This window comes from Stylophora pistillata, chromosome 12, assembly GCF_964205215.1.
Source record: "Stylophora pistillata chromosome 12, jaStyPist1.2, whole genome shotgun sequence".
Lineage (NCBI taxonomy): Eukaryota > Metazoa > Cnidaria > Anthozoa > Scleractinia > Pocilloporidae > Stylophora > Stylophora pistillata.
Genome location: NC_142530.1, coordinates 19,476,831 through 19,492,669, shown reverse-complemented (window position 1 = coordinate 19,492,669; position 15,839 = coordinate 19,476,831). Strand labels below are relative to the sequence as shown.

General features: G+C 36.5%; 1 long non-coding RNA gene across 1 annotated transcript; it reads left to right on the top strand.

The window, feature by feature from the left end:
- Nucleotides 1-8,744: 8,744 nt before the first annotated feature.
- LOC148719140 (uncharacterized) lies at nucleotides 8,745-11,588 on the top strand. Its single transcript, XR_015994169.1, has 3 exons — nucleotides 8,745-8,821; nucleotides 9,173-10,492; nucleotides 11,081-11,588. It is a non-coding gene; the product is annotated as an uncharacterized LOC148719140 (long non-coding RNA).
- Nucleotides 11,589-15,839: the final 4,251 nt, after the last annotated feature.

Below are 15,839 nucleotides of genomic sequence, written 5' to 3'. Positions count from 1 at the left end.
TTTCTTGGCCATTTTAGTCTTGCTTCCTATTGATAGATTCCATGAAACTTGAGATCTCTTCACTCACGGACAAATTTGCATATTCCCTTTTGAAATATGATCCGCATGCCTATTTTCACACATGCGAAAATATTTAGCGATTTTTATCTTTCATCTTGATTTTTGAGTTCAAACGTAATATGCACCTATCGCTTTTTTCGCCGGAAATAAGTTCTTTAATTAGTCCTCTTTCACTGGAGCTTTTTTTTGGAAAAGCTGATTTTTAAAAATTTACTGCGCATTGTGTTTGCCTTCTTGGTTTCTCCAAAATTTTGACTTTTCGTCGGCACGTGTTACACGTAAGTGTCAATGGGTTACATAAGAAATCATCTTGTTACTTGTTGATAACTCACAAAAAAAAGCATCACACAAAGTCAAGTCAGTGACAAACCTGTTGCAAATTATCTTTCGTTGGAATGTTAGGACAAATCATAACTATGGACAAATATTACATGCAAACATCACTCGTGTCATTTGCTGGTCAACTTGTATTTAATCCATTACTTCACTTATGAATTCCAGGTTAAATTTGACTTGAAAACCGATATCACACTCATTGCTTTGCGATTCGTGTGATATCGGTTTTCGTATGCAATTTAATGCAGAATTCCCTCATCAAGTAATGAATTTTCCTATAATACCCTCAATAAATCTGAAACAATCGTTTTAAGAAATGTCGCATAAGTGCATGATTAATTGCTTTTGCCTTTAAGTTCTATTTTAAGTCAAATTAAAAAAGCATGAGATCAACTCACTTTGTAGCCTAGCTACCATGGATTCTTAAAAGGTTATAGCAAAGTTTTTAAATTGAAAATCCTTAACATTTTTGGAACTACAGGTAGTTTTTTGCGTTATTCAGTTGGTTGCAACGTTATTCAGTTGGTTGCAATTTTTAAGTTGTAAATTGTTCTTATATTATAAATTTCAAGCTTATGCCAATTAATGCACTTTTGTATCTTTAGAAGCTAGCTATTAAAGTTAGATAAAAATAAATATTTTCCATTGACTATGATAACATTTGATTGCAATCAACCACTTAGGTTTAGTTACTTTTTTAATTATCAGTGTAGAAGCAAAACAAAGCCCTTAAATTAATTAAAGATTTTTAAATGTGGATGATTATCAAATGCTGATTGTTTTGTTTCTTCCTGATTTAAATAATTTGCTCCGTGATTGACTGATTGATATGTAATTTTGTCTTTGGTGAAGAACGATGTTGGGAATGAAAGTGTCTCCAAATTGAACACTGATTTTTACTTTCAATTCATAATTTGCTCTTCACCCTAGATATCCTCTGCAGTTTTATGGTTGACTGATTATCAACTTGAAAAAAAAAACTAAAGGTGACTTTTCTTAACAGCTGCGCTCACCGTCCTAAATGAAAACTTGTTATTTGTTTCGTCACAAGGGAAAAGTGAGGAAATATACTCAGTCCCTACAAGCTAGGGATTCAACCCCAAGACTTCTGATTTCACCATCAAATGCTCTACCACTGAAAACTTTGAATTACAATGTATAGGTTTGATTTTGAGTGCAATTTGGTGTTGATAAGCATAAGTTAGTTTTTTAAAGACAGCAAAATTGCACAAGCCTATAAAGCATTAGTGCAATTTGTAAAAATTAACAATTATGCTTATTTTCACCAAGTGGCACAAGAAATCATGTTGTAGCTTACATGAAAAAATTAAGCAGCACAGAAAGTCAAGACAGAGAAAATTTTAACAGCTAGTGCATACACTTTGTAATTTAATGTGTCATAACTGTGCACTTGTGTCACACAAATAATGCAGCAGTTTTTAGCCAATCGGTGCATTTAATCTTTTGATCTGTATTATGATTTTTAATGTCATCAATACATTGCAAATGATCTTTCTTCTTTGGACTGTTTAGACAAATATTACACACATAGATCACTCATGTCATTTGTTGGTCAACTTGTACTAAGCCATTAATTTGCATCAAGTGGTGACACTAGTACACTGCCATTCCTTAAGAGTGACTGCTGCAATACAGGTTTGAGTGTATCTTGAATTCTTTTATGTTTTTTATATTCGTCAAATTAAAAAAGAACTGCATGGACCAACATTCTTTAATAAACAACAGTCTCCTTGGTGGAGTTCATAATTCATAATTTTCTCTTCACCTCATCCTCTGCAGTTTTCTGCTTGACTGGTTAACAACTTTGAGAAGAAAAACAACTAAAGTTGACTTTTCTAAACAATTGTGCCTGCCTTCCTAAATAAAAACTTATTTGTTTTGCCACAAGGCCAAAGCAGGGAAGTAATCTCAGTCCCCATAAGCTATAGGGGTTTAACCCCTGGAACTTCTGATTCACCATCAGAATGATGCTCTACCACTGAGAACATAAAATGTGTTGGCAACTTGGCCGAAATTAAGGTCATTTGTGACAAGTAAATAAAAACTTGTCATTTGTTTTGTCACCAGGCCAAAACTGGGATATAATCTTAGTCCCCACAAGCTAGGGGTTTGACCCCTGAAACTTCTGATTTCACTATCAGATTCTCTATGATTGAATTAATTACAATGTATAGGTTTGATTTTGAGTGCAATTTGGTGTTAATAAACACAAGTAAGTTCTTCAAAGACAACAGAATTGCGCAAGCCCATAAAGCAAGATTAGTGCTATTTGTAAAAATTAGCAAGTGGTTATTTTCACCAAATTACACAAGAAATCATCTTGTTACTTGTTAGTAACTCGCAAATAAAAGCATCACACAAAGTCAAGAGAGACAAACACATTGCAAATTATCTTTCATTGGAATGTTAGGACAAATATTACATGCAAACATCACTCGTGTCATTTGCTGGTCAACTTGTAGTTAATCCATTACTTCACTTATGAATTCCACGGTAAATTGCATTTGAAAACCAATATCGCACTCATTGCTTCGCGATTCGTGTGATATCAGTTTTTGTATGCAATTTAATTCGGAATTCCCTTGTCAGGTAATGAATTTTCTTATAAATACCCTTAATAAATCTGAAGCAATTGTTTAAGAAATGTCGCATAAGTGCATGATTAATTGCTTTTGCCTTTAGGTTAGTTCTATTTTAAGTCAAATTAAAAAGCATGACATCAACTCACTCTGTAGCATGTATTCTTAAAAGGTTATAAGAAAGTTTTCATATTGAAAATCCTAAACATTTTTGGAACTACAGGTAGTTTTTCTCGTTATTCAGTTGGTTGCAACACCATTTTTAAGTTGTATTGCTCTTATATTATAAATTTCAAGCTTATGCCAATGAACTTTTGTATCTTTAGAAGCTAGCTATTAAAGTTAGATAAAAATAAATATTTTCCATTGACTATATGATAACATTTGATTGCAATCAACCAGTTAGGTTTAGTTATTTTTTTAATTATCAGTGTAGAAGCAAAGCTAAGCACTTAAAATAAAGATTTTTAAATGTGGATGATTATCAAATGCTGATTGTTTTGTTTCTTCCTGATTTAAATAATTTGCTCCGTGATTGACTGTTTGATACATAATTTTGTCTTTGGTGAAGAACGATGTTAGGAATGAAAGTGTCTCCAAATTGAACATTGATTTTTACTTTCAATTCATAATTTGTTCTTCACCTTATCCTCTGCAGTTTTATGGTTGACTGATTATCAACTTGATAAAAAACTAAAGGTGACTTTTTTTAACAACTGCGCTCACCGTCCTAAATAAAAACTTGTTATTTGATTTGTCACAAGGGAAAAGTGAGGAAGTAATCTCAGTCCCTTCAAGCTAGGGGTTTAACCCCAAGACTTCTGATTTCACCATCAAATGCTCTACCACTGAAAACTTTGAATTACAATGTATAGGTTTGATTTTGAGTGCATTTTGGTATTGATAAGCATAAGTTAGTTTTTTAAAGACAGCGAAATTGCACAAGCCCATAAAGCAAGTGCAATTTTTAAAAATTAACAAATGCTTATTTTCACCAAGTGGCACAAGAAATCATGTTGTAGCTTACAGGAAAAAAGCATCACAGAAAGTCAAAACAGAGAAAATTTTAACAGTGCATACACTTTGTAATTTAATGTGTCATAACTGTGCACTTGTGTCACACAAAAAATGCAGCAGTTTTTAGCCAATCAGTGCATTTTATCTTTTCATCTGTATTATGATTTTTAATGTCATCATTACATTGCAAATGATCTTTCTTCTTTGGACTGTTTGGACAAATATTACACACAGATCACTCATGTCATTTGTTAGTCAACTTGTACTAATTAAGCCATCAATTTGCATCAAGTGGTGACACACTGCCATTCCTCAAGAGCCACTGCTGCAATACAGGTTTGACTGTATCTTGCATTCTTTTATGTTTTTTATATTCATGAAATTAAAAAAGAACTGAACCTACTTTCTGTAATAAACAACAGTCTCCTTATTATATTTATTTTAAATTTATTGACTTTCTTATTTCTAAAAATCAGAAGAGTTCACATGAAAGTTTGACATAAATCAATGTTTTCTCCTGCTCTGATTAAAATAAATTCAACTCCCAGTAAATACCCTGTGGAGGTGATAATTTGCCTAAGCAAATAAAGGCAACTTTCGATATTCTTGCTATGACAAGGATTCCATGCCTTCGGATTATATATATAATCCACTATGCACTGAGCTTAACATTTGGGGAAGGAATGAAAGAAACAATATTTCATAGTAAAACTGACACAATTGCCATTAATAATAAAGAAACTTGAGGATTTTTCTCAACAAGAAATGAAAACCAGCATTTAGTTGGTTTGTGGAAAAAAAATGCCTCTAGAATGTACATGATGTGCCTGACTTTTGGTTCACGATTGAGGTGTGTAGTCAGCTTGCAGAACAAGTGTTATTTTGGTGCGTAAGTGCCTGGTATTTTCTTAGTGAAAATTATACTGGTGTCTTTTCTTACAGGAGTGGAAGACTTGGGAGAGAAAGAAATTATTTTGTATCAAGGGGATGAGCAATGGTCACAGCGAAGGAGAGGGATGGGGATGGGGCAGTAGAAATTTCTTGTGACCTCCCCCAACCATACAATCTAGCTCTAAGGGCCTGATTACATGAGCCGAGCTGGCCTGGTTAGCCGGGCTGATTTCACCAAAACAAAAGAAATCAGCCCGGCACATGTAATCAGTCCCTAAGTCAACGAAATGGTTGTTCACTTGCCCCAATAAGGCATCTGTGCAGGAGGTTTAGTAAGTAGCATGTCTGAGGTTGCATTGAAAAGCAAAAATTCTAAAGAAAAAGTAATGAGCAACAATTAGTGTCAGTTGTCAGGGATGTTGGTTGATGAAATAGTAAATTCTCAGAGCTACCATTAAACCGTAGGCCCCGTCTTCTGCAGGGCTAGGGGTAGGAGACATTAATTTCCCACGCACTAGATTACTGTGTGGTGGATGTCCTCCCCTGGGTGGGATGGGTTGGTGTTGGCCCTGAAAAGCCCCTATGGGGAGTGGTCAATTAATGTATGTATGTTTGTTTGTTTGTATGTATGTATGTATGTATGTGTGTGTGTGTGTGTGTGTGTGTGTGTGTTCATATGACGTAGGCCTTGCTCCTTGAGGTTTAGGTATGTTTTGTATTGAAGCGTAAAATGTACAAACAAATATTGAAATAAACATATTGCCTAAGTTTGATTTTGTTTGAATTTTGGCTGTGCTTTCTCTTCCTGAGCAAATGTTATAGTTATTTTCTTTCATTTGGGAACAGTTTTATGATAGTGTTTGATGATAATAGGAATGTACAAGCGACAGAAGATGGTCCAAACAAAGAAAACAGAAACAACTCTCTTGAGTTTGTTGTGCTAAAAACAGTCAGTTGGCTTTGTTTCCCGGTTCTCGAGTAAACAAGTCTTTCTCATAACGCGAAATCTCTTGCAATATACTAAACCCTTCATTAACCAAGCTTGTTCGGTCAAGATGGCTGGATATTAGCCTCGTCATTTTTTTGCATTTTTTATTGACTTCGACTTCGTCCCTCGGTCCGTAAATATGCAAAAAGCAATAACTCGGCCAATGTCCGGCCGTGATCTTGACCTCACGCTCGGTTAATAACGCAAGCCATATATATTGCATCAATCAACGAGAAAAGTCGATGGAATGCAGGTCGCTTCTGTTATGTAGTTTCATTGCCTTCATCCAAGTTTAGTATTAAGGTCGATCGTTTTCTTTTCCTTGGAACATGTGTTCACCACCTCATCATAATGAGTTTCGCCGCCTCTGCGATGAAGGAAGGATTGCGTGTTTCTCAGAAATGCTGTCACGTGTGTTGTCGTTTTACGTCATCTGTGGGAGGTCGGGGAATCCCCGCATAAAGGGTAACGCATGACTAGTTCTGCTGGCGGTTTTCTGAGGCGGACGATGAAGGATAAATACTATTCAGTGGCAGCATTGAGTAAAGTGCTAATGAGATCATTTTGGGGCATAAACGCATCCGCAACAGCCATGTTTCAACCGGCATGCTGTCAAGGTTTCCATACCGTAGACTTGATTGGAACCTCTTCTCCCGAGGCAAGGTGGTGTGGAAAAATGGTAGGTTTTACGTGTGCGTGGTATTTATTTGTTTTCGATGCTTTCGATGTTTTCTACTTAGGAGTGACAAGCATCCATATCTCCTTACAATATCCCCCCCTGAATTATACATTAAGGTCACGAGAATAAAGAAAATGATGACCAACTAATGAAGCTCTTGATTGCTAAACAAGAAGAATTCGGATATGGATAGAGAAGTAAGGAAGTAAGTAGTGAGTAAGTAAAAGTTTTTTTACACAGGGTAGCTCATTCAGCTCCAAGGCTGGTCAAAAAAAAAAATTTATCAACACTTGCAATTTTCATAAACTATCACTTTCAGAAGGAGCCTGATAACAATACAACAAGAGAATAAAGAAAATTAAGAGCCAAACAATACAATGCAAAATCACTTTTAAGGGTGGAAAAGGACTACATTTATTATCCATTTGCACGCCGTAAAGTAAAAATAACGCCATAGACGAGTACAAATGTCAGGCGGTATTTGTTCTCCAGAGAACTGGTTAGACAGGTTTTCTCGCGTCGCGCAAGCGAAGAATTGAATTGAAGCTACAAAAAGAAAAAATGGCGGACAACTTGAATCATATTTCTGACGACGAAGAGGCGGGATCGCTGGCAAATATAGATCCAAGTTTATTAGATGAATCGAACGAAGAAAAACAGCTAGACGACCAGGAAATTTCTTCATTTATTGGAGAAAATAGAAACAGTAACACGACAACGCGCCAATTCCGTTCCGCTTCCCATACTTCTGTCACGCACTCCTCATAAATAAACATCCGCGAAATTCGCCCGCACTGAAATAACAATTTGGCGTGTTGGATAGTAAATAACTTATTAGATGTTTTTCTGTGTAGTATCGCTGAGTATTTTTACTCGTTATTTGTATTTTGACTCGCCCTACGGGCTCGTCAAAATACGGCACAACTCGTAAAAATACTTAGCGATACTACGTAACAAAACGTCCAATAAGATATATGTATTACAAGGGCAAAAAACCTTTGTCCGAAAAAACCTTGTTTACTTCCGCCAGTGGCCAAGACAACATTTCTCCTTACAACATCAATGCAATATGAAGCAGACAAGTGATGAGAATAAAGAAAAATATCAATAAGGGGTTTATTAGTTGATCCAATATCAAATTCTCCAAACTAATATCATAAGAAGTGTATGGCAGACAGTAAGGAGAATTTCTTATCAGATCTTGAGAGTGAAAGGGTTGAACTGTGACGTAGTTCCGGTAGCGACTTTTGTTGGTTTGGAGAAAAAAAAAAAAAAAAACAAGAGTGTAACACTTGGTTTTCTGATGAGTAACTCGTACAACTGGCAGCTGTAAATGTAACAATAAAAGCACAGATCGAAGTAAAAAATGTTTCCAACTCAGTACTAAATGACGCTCGAGAATTTTGTTAATACTTTTATTATCTTTGCCAGCTCCCTTTCGCTTTGATTCCTGTGTTGCATTTCACGGGAGATAAAGCCATCATGGGAACGTTTAAGAATGGAAGGTAAGCTAAGCTGTCTCTTTGTATTATTTCTATGCCCTGGTTAGTACCATGCTGTACAATTTTCGCCGCGTAACAGATCCCGTAGGTTTTAATTTGGAGCGCAGCTTTGAGGCATTTCCCAAATTCTGTATTAAATGCTGTAGAAAATTTACCCGTAAGCGTCAAGTGGGGCGCAAAAGTTGTTCTCAGTACATTATCCAGCACGAGGTGGTGAGACAAGCTTTATCACCCGGAGGGTGTTACTTTGATGAAACTCTAAGTTTTCGTAAATCATTAAAGGAAAATATGTGGCAGCTAGTTTGGCCTTTGTATGATTACCCTCCAACGTCCAAGTTTTATTTCAGACAAAATAATGGTATTTAAATTTTGAAAGAGTTGGGTCAATGCTGACTGACTTGTACCAAAGTTTAAATTGAGAGCAATGACAGCCAATCCTTTTTTTAGATTAAGTTTTGCAGGTTCTTGGTTAGTGGATTCAATTTTAAAAAAAAGCGAGCGAAAATGCGTCACTTTTCCTCTCGTTCGCCACAAACAAACAAACTGAGAGCATGGAATAGCTAGGACAATTAGCAACTTTTATTATTCGATACTGTTTTGACAATTTCTTTTTGGCTTTTCTAGTTTTTCATTGAAATCCATTTAATTGTCGTCCTGTTGTTTTCATCCCTAGGGTTATGCAAGGTGTAGCGTGGCTTTTATCCGTTGTTATAAGGATTAACATGTTTTTTTTGTCGCAGAGTACGTGGTGAGTTGTGATTTGACCCATCTCTACGTTGTTAATCAGTTTACCTTTACGACTTGCGTAATAATCTTAACTTCCAGGCAAACGTAAGAGAAGTCCGTTTATTGCGAATTATTTGCACTAAATGACCTTGTTTTTTTCCTACACTGTTTTTAAAATTGTGGAAAAAATGTATCAAATAGGAAGCCAACTTTGAAATTTGTAAGCTCGAAGCCCTGTTCCTGCTGGAAGATCAGTCGGGTTTCGTTTTGAAAAACATGAGAGTTTAAATATGATATTTGTTTTAGATCTTTGCTCGTGGAATGTTTGTCGCTCTAATGCTGCTCTGCTGTCATTTTCTTTGTTGTCTTTCAGTCCGAAATACCCCGTAACACAGGTTACTATTTTCTAGTTGGATTGTACCTTCTTTTCTACGTCACTTTTCTTTCGTTATTGGTAAGTATCCTGCGCTTGGATTTCTATGCCCAGGTTTTAAACTGAGGTTCAGTTTTCAATTTCTTATTTATCCTTATCGATTTTAGTCTCCTACACTACTGTTGCATGTTCTTTTCACGTGACGCGCACTCCACCCCACCGGCGTCTGCTTTAATCGGAGCTACATTCCTTTCTTTAAGTGTAGCCAATCAGAACGCAGTTCATATTTTTTTGAGCCAGTCGCGCCAAGACTACTTGTCCAATCACAGCTCGTATTTTATCGGGTACCATAATTTCCAGCCGATGGTGGGGGAGAGTGTACAGATAGATAGATAGACAGATAGATACTTTGTTGGTAAATACTTCGCAGCATGAACTCAATTGCGTGTTCAGAGATATAAAATAAAAATTACTATATACATGTATACATCTTATTATTAAAAAAATAAGTTCGTCGTAAGAGGGAACTTGTACATTATTTGTGGCTGTTGACTATTCTGGCCGAAGCAATAAAAAAACTGTTTTTAATTGTATTTGTCTTGCAAAGTGGCAAAGCAAAGGTACGCTCGTGCCTTAACCTATGAGAGCTTACATAGCGGGGTGGTAAAAGTTTGCTTAATTTGTACCGAGGATCGTTCATTGTATTGCGAAATGTTGCTGTACACATATTTTCATGGTGGTCTTTCACAGCTGGAAGATTCATAATAGCTAAGGCCTGTTCGTATTGCATACCAGGACAAATGATTCTCATGGATCTTACCTGAATACGTTCTAGTTCTTTGCATTGCGTGACGAGACCAAATAATGGCTGCGAAGAAGACTTCATCAATTTGAGTCGCCCATCGTCTGCAGTTTGGCCTTTTAACCACACACATCCGGTAAAAACAATTACCAATATATTATGGGAAACCTAATAAATAACAGTCTCCGTTAGGAAGATTTAATGATGTACCCACTCAACCACGCCCCCTGAAGAAGAGATCTCTCCCACCGTCCATCTCTCAGTTTGAACGGATGACGTAGTGTAGTGGGTACGTCATAAATGACGACTCCCCGTTTTCAATTTCTTGTGGATGAGAGGAAATAATTCAAATGTACAACAGCAGAATTATTTATTTACTTTTACCTTAGGAGAAAGGAAAGTTTAATAAGAATGCGAATGGACAGGGCCTGAAAATATATTGATAATAATAAAGCCTTTGTGATCTGTTATTTTAGGTTTATTTTGCACTTGGGCTCACCTTCTTGGATTTCATCAAGGTATGAAATGGTGTTTGATATTCCATAAGTTACCTATTTTTTTAAGATCTACTGGAATATATTTCTGATATTAAACGATAGTCACTTTCTTTCTTCATAAGCTATTAATACAGGCCTTAAATCACTGAGATTGCTTCTCTGAGAATTTGAGCCTGTACGTTCTACTGGCCAGCAGCACGGCGTAAATTGTGGTACCTTAACAAGTTTTTGATAAGAACGACAGACGAACTGCTCCTGTTCATGTGCCATTTCGTTTGTTTTGAGCATTAAAGAAAAGAGGTTATACCCATGTAAGACACCTCGACTTATTGGCGAGTGTGGTTAGTTCTTCTGAAAGGTAACCTGGTTATAACAACCTGAGAACATACGCCGATCGTTGCGCCGAGCCATCACAGCGTTTGCAGATGCGCTGAAATTTCACTGGTTTGTTCCTCCTCCTTTGCCCCCTCCCCCAACTCCCCTCATTACCTAAAGGATACGCTGACTTCAACATGCGCGATTTGTAAATGAACGACGATATTTAACAGAGAATAAGTAGGGAAAGAGTACCCTTCAAATTTTAATTTGCTTTTATTCTGGTTTTGGCAGTTTTTGAAAAGACCTGATGCGATTCAATACAGTATTCAAGAAGACGATAATACTATTTCCAATGGCATCTCACACTGACGTTGTTCCGAGTTTATTTGGCTGGGGGGGGGGGGGGACGAAGCGTGTAACTCAATCAGAAGGCCTGTCATGCATTGTTATTTAATGTTATTTCTCTATGAAGCCAGGCAATATTTTAAGATTAAAAGTAAGAGAGAGATTTTAAAGACCATGTTAGGTAATGCTATAATAATTGGTATTAACAGCTTTGAGAAAAACAAGCAAAAAACGCATACTTAATCGAATAGTAAATAAGATATTTTTTTAACCAAGTAACAAGAAGGACAAACTTACCCACAAATGTTGCCTTGATTTCGAATTAATCCTTCTTCCAGTCATTGATCGTGAAGGCTACCGTGAAAAAATGCATTCTTAGCTGTTAACACAAAGTGCAATATAGTTTTTTTTAATAAATTCTAATGTATACTGAATAAAGTTTATTCACGAAAGAGCTCAAAATATTCAAACAGCAATACGTTTGGGCTTCTTCTTTGGGACGGCCATCCGAGAGGGGAGAGTGTTGGGGTGCACAAGTTCGGTCATGGGAAAATTTTCAATTCATGTTTAGGTCAGTGGATGGGTGAATGCAAAATATAGAGACATTAAAAGGGTGCGAGAGAGCTGGTTTTTATCCTTCAAAAACGTTTGCATTCTCATTTATCATTCCGCCGTGGAAAGGACTTCATGCAAGGGACACAAGTTTGGTCCCGGAGAAATGTTTACAAAACGTTTACACTTATAACTCTCTCGAAAGGACACTTGTATCGGAGGAGTTTGTTACTGGAACCTAATCTCTTACCCAGACCTTCCACGGCCAAGCGGTTGCACAGTTCAGTTACAGTTACACGGTATTATCTGGGTCCTAGATCAGGGGATACCTTCATTCGCAAAACTTTCGTCACTTTTATTCAGGGGAAAAGGAAACATATTCTGGGTCCGAAAGCCCGCCTTTAATTTCCGGACACCTTAACCAATCAACATGTCACTGACGATTGAGTGAGCACTTTACTACTCCTTGTCGAGGATTTTAACATGGATGAGACGCCAAAGCGGTTCGGTCTTCTGACCAGTCGCACTCTCCACTAAGTTCGGCTTCTAAATGAAAACATGCCCATTTGGTGTTGTTTAAATACGCTGAAGTTTTTATTTTTGAAAGCTCTTGATTATAAGCTGAACCCACTCTTTGGCTAAAAGTTCGCCTAACTCTCGCTTTAATTTATGTAAAAATCGCTCGGCTTATAGCTGAATAAATATGGTAAATCGACCTGATGTACTTGTGAGAGTGGAGTGCTTAATAAAAAATAAGTTTGGTTTTGGACACATTAGCTAAGTGCTTCGAATAATGCGTCCAGCGTATTCTAAGGTCATTTTTTTGGAGTCAGACAAACACCAACCAATCTCTATTTGCCTGGGTCCTGAAAATATCTCCTTTAGGAAGTTTTATTGTTCTTAAAAATTCAAGTCCACAACAATCAGAGTCAATGAGCTGCATCAGAGCTGTTTAGGTAATAAATTTATAATCAAAGTAAAGCACCAATAATTTTCCTGGAACAGTTTTCCGTAGCACGGAGTCACATCACATACATAGACCCCTTCTCAATCCTGTTAAGACTAGGTTTACACTAGAGGAAATTGTTCCGGATTCGTAATGAATCCTAAACGTTTTAGTACCGGATTGATTTTGCCGTTTACACGAAAGTGGACGAATTCGAAATAAAAACTCCCCGGTTTGGTCGTGTCGCCGGAGATTTTGAATCCGGAATTTAAAGTGGGAACTTTGAATCCGATAACTTTTGAATCTGGAAAGTTATGTCGTGTAAGCGCTTTTTTTCTCGAATCCGGATATTATTTCCGCCTGCAATCTTTTGAGTTTGCGATGAAACTAAAATGGAGGATCTGGTGCTAACATTGCTGGCGGTCTCCGGTTGCCTTATCTTTTCGCAGGTTCAGGCGAAAATTTTATCGTGTGTATCGCAGCATTTCTGAGGAAACGCAAATTATTATTGCAAGGAAGTTTAACGTCAGCCACACTTAATCGCCGACGACGTAGATGACTTGGCATCTGTCCAACTCAAATTTACCTCGTGGCATCTGGATCTACTCTAGCCTTTTTTGGGGGAGGCATTTTCACTTTGTCGATCAAACGACGAAACAACACTGGACTTGGTAACCATTTCATTTCGAATGTTCCCGGAGTTGTCGTTGTGTGTAAACGGTCAGGAATCCGAATATCCTTTCAGCGTAAACGCCTACGAATCCGAATACTCCAAAATTGATGAATCCGGAAACATTCACGAATCCGGAAAACTCTCCTCTAGTGTAAACCTAGTCTAAAAAGAGCCATATGTACTTTTGGTTTTTTTTTTTTTTTTATTCCTTTCAACCCTTTGAAGTGATTAAAATTTAACTTCTCCTTACAATCATACTCTTGAATCAAACATTAAGGTCACGTGAATAAAGGAAATGATCACAACCTGATGAAGCTCTAACTACTAAGTGTACTCGAAGATGAAGACTCTTTCATTGAGGTTCGCAAAATTATCTCTAAGCTAAATCAAAATGTCAAGTAGTAGTAGAAGTAGGGGGAAGGGAAGAGAGAGAAACAAACAAACAAGCAAAATATTATCTATTAAATCACATTCTTCTCTTACTTTTCTTTTTATTTTACTAATATTAATAGTAATAAGCTAACGATAGACTGTAGCTATTGACGGACTGGCCCGCCTAGATCAGCATAGCTATACGCGGGCCAGTCCGACTTTAAATGTATGTTTTTATGTAGTAACAACAATTATAAATAAATGATGATGATAATGATGAGTTCTTGATTGTTGAACCAAATTATTCTTGTAAGCACCTAAGGAAATATATGGAAAACGGTATGGAGAATACCCACACTGACGTTAGGGTGTTAAAAGTTCAGTTGCAGCTAACTTGCAAAGATCGTTGCTTTACTTTATTCTAGGTTTTTTTTTCTCTTGATAACAAAGAGAAACCCAGCCTCGAATAGGAAATAACGTTACACTTCAATAATAATACGCTTGAAGAAAGAAGTAATTGAAAGTCACAGAGTATTTAATTTTACTTTCCCGAAATCACCAAAAAAAAAAGACACTACAATCTCAACGGTCCCAAGTAGATACCTAACCTGAATAACATAATATTCCTCGGCCATGAAGCATCATATAGAGGTTCTTATATGGCCGGTTGGGGATACGAATTTAACTTCGAGTGCTGTGTCTCTCACGAGTTCGCTTCGCTCATTGGTAAGAGATACTTTCAGTGCGGGAAGATAGAACTTGTATCCCCAAATGGCCATGTAATGTCTTGTTTATTTTATAGATACTGATGAAATTTCCACATAAAACAACTTTTTTTATTAGTCATTATCAAAATAGCAAAATAGTGCAATTTGAGTAGTCACCTATCGAAAATGCTTCTCACAAAAATGCTATGAAACTCGGATACAAAGTTATAAAGGAGAAATAAAGACAATAATACTTATATTTTCTGTTCCAAAAGTTCAACATTCTAATGAAGAAGAGAAAAAAATCTGTAATAAGTCTCTTGTAATTGACTTATCATGTTAGTAACTATGGCGACACCAATATCCTCACACGTGATAGATAAAAATAGTATCGTCACCGTGCGTAATTAAGATATGAGTTTTTAGTAAAGGAAAAATCTTGGTATTTCATCAGTAGCTATACAATAAATAAAGTTTAATTGTAAGATTTTGATGTTCGAAAACAAACTTTTCCAATTTCTCAGAGCGTTCCTGCCGAAATGGGATAAGCGGTTAAAACTCAGTAGAAGAGACGGTCCATGATATGAAAGTCTTAAACAACTTGCTGCTCGTGAGGAAAAAAATAGCTGTGTTATTTTAAAAATAAGCCTAAACTCATTGTGCTGTGAGGAGATGACACGACAAACAATGTAGCGGCTTCCTTGATATAACAAAAGGCTGAGTGAAACAATGACGAGCTATAGGTGGTTTGCAACCAATCTCTAGAGACACAGGTAACAACGGTGAAAAGAACAAATGCTGGTGGACGAACAAGGGGAGCTAATGAGATATCTATTTTTTACGTCCACCAACATGGTGGCAATGACTTATCGTGCAAACCACCTATTTCTGAACTGAGTCATTCCCAGTGGGCAAACTTTGATGTTTATATTTCATACAAATGAATCAAGATCTTGAAAGATATTCTGGAACGTGCACTGACAAATGGTATAGGAAAAGATGTACTTTTATCGTAACCTAGTAGCTTAAAGGAAGGCCATAGCTTTAGACTGAAATATGAAAAAAAGTCAACCTCAGCTGTAAAAAGGGACATCTGTATGGTGGCCTAGGAATGCCATAAGAAAATTGTGTTGTACCTTGTTAGTTTCCCGTTATTTATTATGTTATTTCATTTTATTTTTAAACTTTAAACGAAAAAAAAAATTATATCGAGATACTTTAAATCAAAAATTGGAATAAAAATTTTTAATAAATAGTTAAATGAAACGAAAATAATCTTATCTTAGCCTAATAGTGCCATAAGGTTTTTCTTAAAGAAAAAAAATTTCGGTCGTGGCCTATCGATGCCGTAACCCACAATCCTCCTCGGTGATCTTTTACGTGGCTCCTAAGCGATGTGTGATTGAAGCATTTTCATTGTGTTGTTACACGATTTCCTCATGTTGAGTAAACGTA